Genomic DNA, 6,375 nt, shown 5'->3' with positions numbered 1-6,375 from the left:
AAATCATAAGTGGAGGTTTGAGTTTCATAAAATCCTACCTTAGGCGATACCGAGCCATTATTACCGCTTCTCCCGCAGGGTTAACACATTGGTTTTTATACAACTAAGTGAATTACTTCTTTGTCTGTACAACTTAGGCGACAGACCTACAGAATCTTTAGTACCACAACCCGAGCACAGTTAACACCTAGGTAAGTTCTCTTGATTGATATTTCTTTGTTAGCATAGCTTGCCATAGGCGATACCGAGTCATTAGTATCGCAACTCCCGTAGGGTTGACACATTGGTCTCCTGTGTGCCTGAAAGGATTGGTATTTCTTTCTAAATATCACTTAGTAACAATTTACGACTTGGTTGTTTTCTTATATTCGGTGTTCTTCCCTTGAGTTTGTTTAAGTTGGCGACGATTTCTTATACATATCACAAAAAAAGACGACTTTTGATATACCCTTACAAATGAAACACTGGAGACGGGGTTCCCCCTAGATTTACTTAACAGTAGATGTGAAGTTGGATGGGATACCAGTTCTCTTTATAATCGACACAGGTGCTCCAAACAACTTTGTCAGTGGTAAATTTTTAGAGGAATATGGTTTACTTGATGTTCTACGCCCCAAGCTTCGTCCAGCTAAAAAGAAATATGGGGGTGATAGTCTTTATAAAAATGTAAATATGACATTTCAGTCGGTAAGCGGTCCTGTTAGTCTTGTTACGGACTTAAAAGTGTCTTGGAAAGTAGATATGCCCCTAGCCCTTACAGGTATGAGTTTTTTAAGAGCGTGTAGATGTATACTTAATACATCTGAGGCACACCCAATGTTGACTGTCAGAGTCCCACAGAAAAAAAACAAAATTAGGTCTGACATATTACACACCAATGGTTAAAACTGACGGTAAATATGTTCCCAATGTAATCGTAGATACTGGTGCAGATGGCAGTAAAATGTGCATAAATATTGCCAGAAAATCGGGCCTACAACTGGAACCAATTCCTACCAAAAAATTTGTGTTGCCTTGCCGGTTCGAGAGATTAGTATGTAAGCATCGTGCCAAAAATGTACTTGTTTCAATTGATGACAAGTTCTTTAATATAGACTTTGATGTTATGAGCCACAATTACATTCTTATAGGATTATGTGATATAATGAATCAGAGCTTTAGTTTTAAGCCAGAAAAAACAGGCATTAGACGGTTTTGGTGTGATTTTAAGTCTACAGTATATTTTGTGGCTTTTGCTCTAGGCCATCATCGAAACCAGTGTCTGCCTGAGACAGCCTCGCCTCACTGCACGACTAGAACCATTCACAATATGGATAGTACAGCTTGTAATCTCTTCACTTTAACTCGTCGTAAAATTGTCATCATGGTAATTCTTTACCAAATGGGATCAGCGATGGAAGGTGACGAAAGTGGGGTGGTAGCGCTCTTTATATTTCTGACGAATCTCAAGTCTTTCTCAAACAAATCCTACGATGAACATTACTAAAGTTCTTATAAGTGACTAGTGAACATAAAAGTCAAAGTGATAGTAAATAACTTGGCGAATTTTTTGGAAATCCTGAGATATAATTGAACATCGACAACATAACTCATCACGTGGTAAACAAACAGTACCGGAGCCTTGGCTAACACCACCACATGCACAGCCACTGAGTCCATTCCTACAAAAATAGAGGGAGATACCTACCCCTGTAGGGTTTGCCAGGTCCATTGTGATACTGGCATAAAGTGTAATGAATGTCAAATGTGGATTCATTGTTACTGTGCAGAAATGCCTATATATCTCCTGATTATGTTCACCACAAACAGGTGATACACATGCCAAACATGCACTAAGAACAACCATGAAAACTACGAGGAGCTCTACACAGAAACTGAAAACTATAGTTGAAGAACAAAAAAAAAAAAAAAAAAACTAGGCCTAGGACCGCACCAGAAGAGCAGAGCAAAGAATATCCTAGAGAAACCACTAACCACACCAGTCACCCCACGTGAACCTAGACCTAATGTATCCCAGGAATCTATGAGGCCTACCAGTACAGTGGACCTGGGGAGCACACCAGAGAACCTCAGCCTACTGTATCTGCTTTAGTACCATCACTTCAGGAAGTTGAACCAGGTCAGTCCATGCAAAACCAAACATCAGCCGAAGGCAGCACCCAGTCTGGGAAACCCAAGGCCTGCCCAAACAACCTTTCTACAGCCCAACTCACGACGAGGACTGAAGTATGCAGGGGTAAATCTTCTGTCAAGAAACGGGAATGCTTTGCAAACATAAAAGGAACCAAAAGAATTCAGATTAATCAAACAAACACCACGTCTGTAGCTGCAGCTGCCCCTAAGGCTGAACATTCTGATAAGAATCACCAGCCACTGTCTGCCAACTCTGCCCCAGCTTTTGTAGCGTTGATGACAAAGATGATAACAATATTAGCTACCCTCACAAAAGCCATGGAAGCCCAGTCCGCCATAATGACCAACTACATGACAGCAAATCGGCCAACTCATATCCAAAAATCAACCTCAGTCCTGTCTACCCCAGACTCCCCAGATCCAGATGTTTCCCTGGCTAAGCACTGTCAAAGCCTACTAGAAAGTACCCCGTTAGGCAATATTCGCGCTTGTACCCAAAGTCTAACCAAAACAAGGTACATTCCTCTCAGAACTATCCAGAGAGGAAAACTAGGCCTTTATTGCTTTAACAGTCATACCTCAATAAAGAAATATATGATGCTGAAATACAATTAGAAAATTACACCTCATTCAGAACTGAGATGACTGGGCGAAGTCATGGAGGTGTCATAACCTACCGGGTATGTAAGAAATTATTTGGCCATAACTTGATACTTTGCTCTCATTCTTGAACGGCAAGTTGAAGTAAATATTGTTCATATCAGAGGAACAGCCTTAGTTTTGGTCAGTATATATCGTCCTCCAAACTGCACCAAGGTAAAACCTCCAAACTGCAACAGGAGCAATAGAAATGGCATGTAATTCCGTTTTGGCACCAATGCCAGACATAAGTATAACAGAAGACTTAAATTTCTCCATAATACAATGACCATCAAGAAAAATAAGAGGAGGCACACATAATGACCAGCAATAAGCTGCAAAAGGACTAAAATATGGGCTAAGTCAGAGTAAAAAAAAGGGGGGGAGGGGTACATGCATATTCTTGGTATTTTATGTTTCAGAGTGAAAGTGTCTTCCTCTCTCTGTCTTTCCTTCTGCCTATGACCTCCAGCCTTTCAAATGCAGTGTGTCCAGGCATCTCAAAATGAACGGATGTTGAATTTGGCTCTGTTTTCTTGCTTTTCTTTTTTCATGGAGGGAACACCCTTGTAGACTTCTGGCCTTCTGTTCCTTCTTCTTTTCAGGAAAAAAAAAAAAGTACAGTTGTTTCATAAATGGGTATGTAATTGGCCGGTTTAATGTGTTGCAGGTGTTAGAAAAACAATATTTAATAAAAATGTCGGATGATCGCCTAATCTAACAACCTAACTTCAGTTAAATTATTCTTTTCAGCCGCAGTTAGTTTTGATTACAAATTAAGGTTGTTTCACCTGGGATTTGGTGTGTTTTTGTTATTGCAGTTTTTTATGTGTTTCCATAACCATTTGCTGCCTGGTTGCTCCGTGTTGGTTAAAATAGGTTGTTGGGTTATATTAGGTTAGGCTAGTAGGATCGACTGGGAATTGACCTGCGACTGGATACGCTCGCTGGTGTCTGCCAAAATCTCCCGCTTAGGAATCTTAGCCAGCAGGGGAAAGAGACAGAAAGGGAGAAATACTGAATGAATTTTTGACCCCAATTTTGCATCAAGATATGCAGGAGGTAGTGGTGTACATTGGCATCACATTGAACATATATGTTTATTATAATCTGACTAACACTTCTATCTGTCTGTTTATCAATAACCAGATGCCTTAATTCCATATGGGGTGGCCACAAACAAATTGCCTCCATGTCACTCTGTCCTCAACAGTTTAGCTGCTCTCCCTCCAACTTGCACCTCCCATTTTCATATATATCTGCACTCCATCTCATGTTTGCTTTGAGAAAATCAGTAAAAATAACCAGTCCTCACCACCTTTTTTGGATTGTATATGTAAAATGAGGTATAGAGAAGCCTTCATAGCTTGGTAAGCAATTAGAATATTCTTTTTGGCTTGGTAGTTGTGGCCATTATTCATCATATTGGATGAGGAAGCTCCAAAACACCTTTTCCTAAGTGATTTAATTTGCTTATTACACCATACTGTCCTTTTCTGTGCTACATAAATCCTTCCAGTATCGCCACACTGCATAAATAATGTACAAGACAATACTAACCAGCCATATTCAACAATAAATTGCTAAGGAATAGGTGCTAGGGAGCTTCCTTAACCAATAAAAATACTAACCTATGTCTTGGACCTGAGATCAGTTTCTCTCTGACAATACTGTACTGTAATTATCTTGTTTAATTATGTTAGCGTTATTATAGTTAACCAGCCCCAGACCAGACCAGTTGAGCCTTAAGAAACCACAGCATTTCCCTCAGCATTTATTCAGTACTTTTCAAAAATATCTGGCTACCTTTTGGATCTGAATCAATGTGTTTATTTATTCAGTTATTATTTATTTGCTTCTTATTTATGTATCTATTTTTGCATCTGCCCTTACACCAAAATACATATAGAAAGGATATTCAGTCAGCACCCAACCCAGTGTCTTCTTAATTCCCAATAATATGCCCATCATAACCACACCAATGCTGAGAATTGTGTGCCAAGGAGTCAAGTGGCCTAGTGTGTGTGTGTTCATTTCCAATACTGTGACTGTATGAGTGTGTTTGGATGTGTGTATTGAGCAGCACACACACAACACCACAGTGGCAGAGGTAGAGACAACCATGACAGCACGTAATGACACCACACCTTCACCTCACTGTGGTTGGGGTTTGAGTGTGTTTGGATGTGGGTAATAGATAGCACACATGGCATCGCTGTGGGGGCGGCCCAAGATAGCCATAACAACACACACTGACACACTTCTGGCCACCCAAATCTTCAGCTCACCTCCACCCACACCCAAAAGCTAGTTTATGCTCGAATGACAGATACAGAAGACGGACAGTACAAACAGCATCATTTTGAGTGGCACATGTCAGCCACTATAGTATAGTTCTGGCCACTCAAACCTTAGCTGCAGCTCGATTTGATTGTTGTGCAAGTGTGTTTGGGTGTGCAATACAAGCAGCGCAGGTGGCATCACTTAGACCAACACGAGACAATAAAAATAAACAATGGCACACCTATGGCCACTCAAACCATCCCCTTATCTCACTGTGGTTGTTGTATGAGTATGTTTGGATGTGGAAGGTGGGCATCATACATGGCAGTTACTGTGGGGGCAGCACAAGACTCCCAGGGCAGCACATGCTCTGCTCCTCAACCAAATCGGCATCTCATTTAACCTTTTACTCCAGAGCTGATTTTCACCGGACGTGGAGTATGGGCAGCATATCTGACTTCACTGTGGGGACAGCACGAGACTCACAGCAGCACACAACGACACACATCCAGCCACCCGAGCCGTCACCTCGTCTCAGCCTGAACACTGGCTGGCTCACAGAAAGGCTGACAACCAAGTAAGTTTACTATAGTGTATTTAACCAGCAAAGATCCTTAATCCCTTTCAGCCTATTTGATGGGCACGTGTAATGAAGCTGGAGGGTTGGATTTGACAGGTAAAGAGATTTATTCTTACTTGATAGTTAAGGCTCAGAATTTCCTAGTCATGAGTCTGTATTTCCGTAGCAAGAGTGATATAGTTTTGTCAGATGAAAATAAATATGCTGTAGTTGCTGCACAGGAAGGCCAACACCAGGAAAATTTACTGTAGTGTTATTATTAACCTGGCAGAGATCTCTAACTCCCTTCTCAGCTTCTTCAGTGGCCAGGTGTGGTCATATGGGAGGGTTGGTTTGATTAGGAAGCACGGAGAGTCATTCTTGCCCCATACCCAAGGCTAATTTAATCTCACACAACCATAGGTTAGGATTCAAGTTGTTAGGGTGGTCCAGTTCTGTGAGGTAAAAACAAACCATCTATGCAGGCATCTTTCATTGACTCGTATTTTTGTTGGTTAAGGAAGCTCCCTAACATCTCTTCTTTGGTGATTTTATTTTTGGATATTGGTGGTTAATATCCTTTTGTATGTTATTTATGCAGAGTAAGGTAATGTTGGAAGCATTTATGTAACACAGAAGAGGACAGTAAGGTGTAATAAACAAAATAAATCGATTAGAAAAAGGTATTAGGGAGCTCCCTTAACTAACAGGAATATAGGTCAGACCTTCTCGTTTCTGATTCCAACGTAGTCCCTCATCCC

Source organism: Coenobita brevimanus, chromosome 111 (assembly GCF_032717465.1).
Source record: "Coenobita brevimanus isolate Jiangsu-jjx chromosome 111, ASM3271746v2, whole genome shotgun sequence".
Taxonomy (NCBI): domain Eukaryota; kingdom Metazoa; phylum Arthropoda; class Malacostraca; order Decapoda; family Coenobitidae; genus Coenobita; species Coenobita brevimanus.
Note: the sequence above shows the minus strand (reverse complement) of the source record.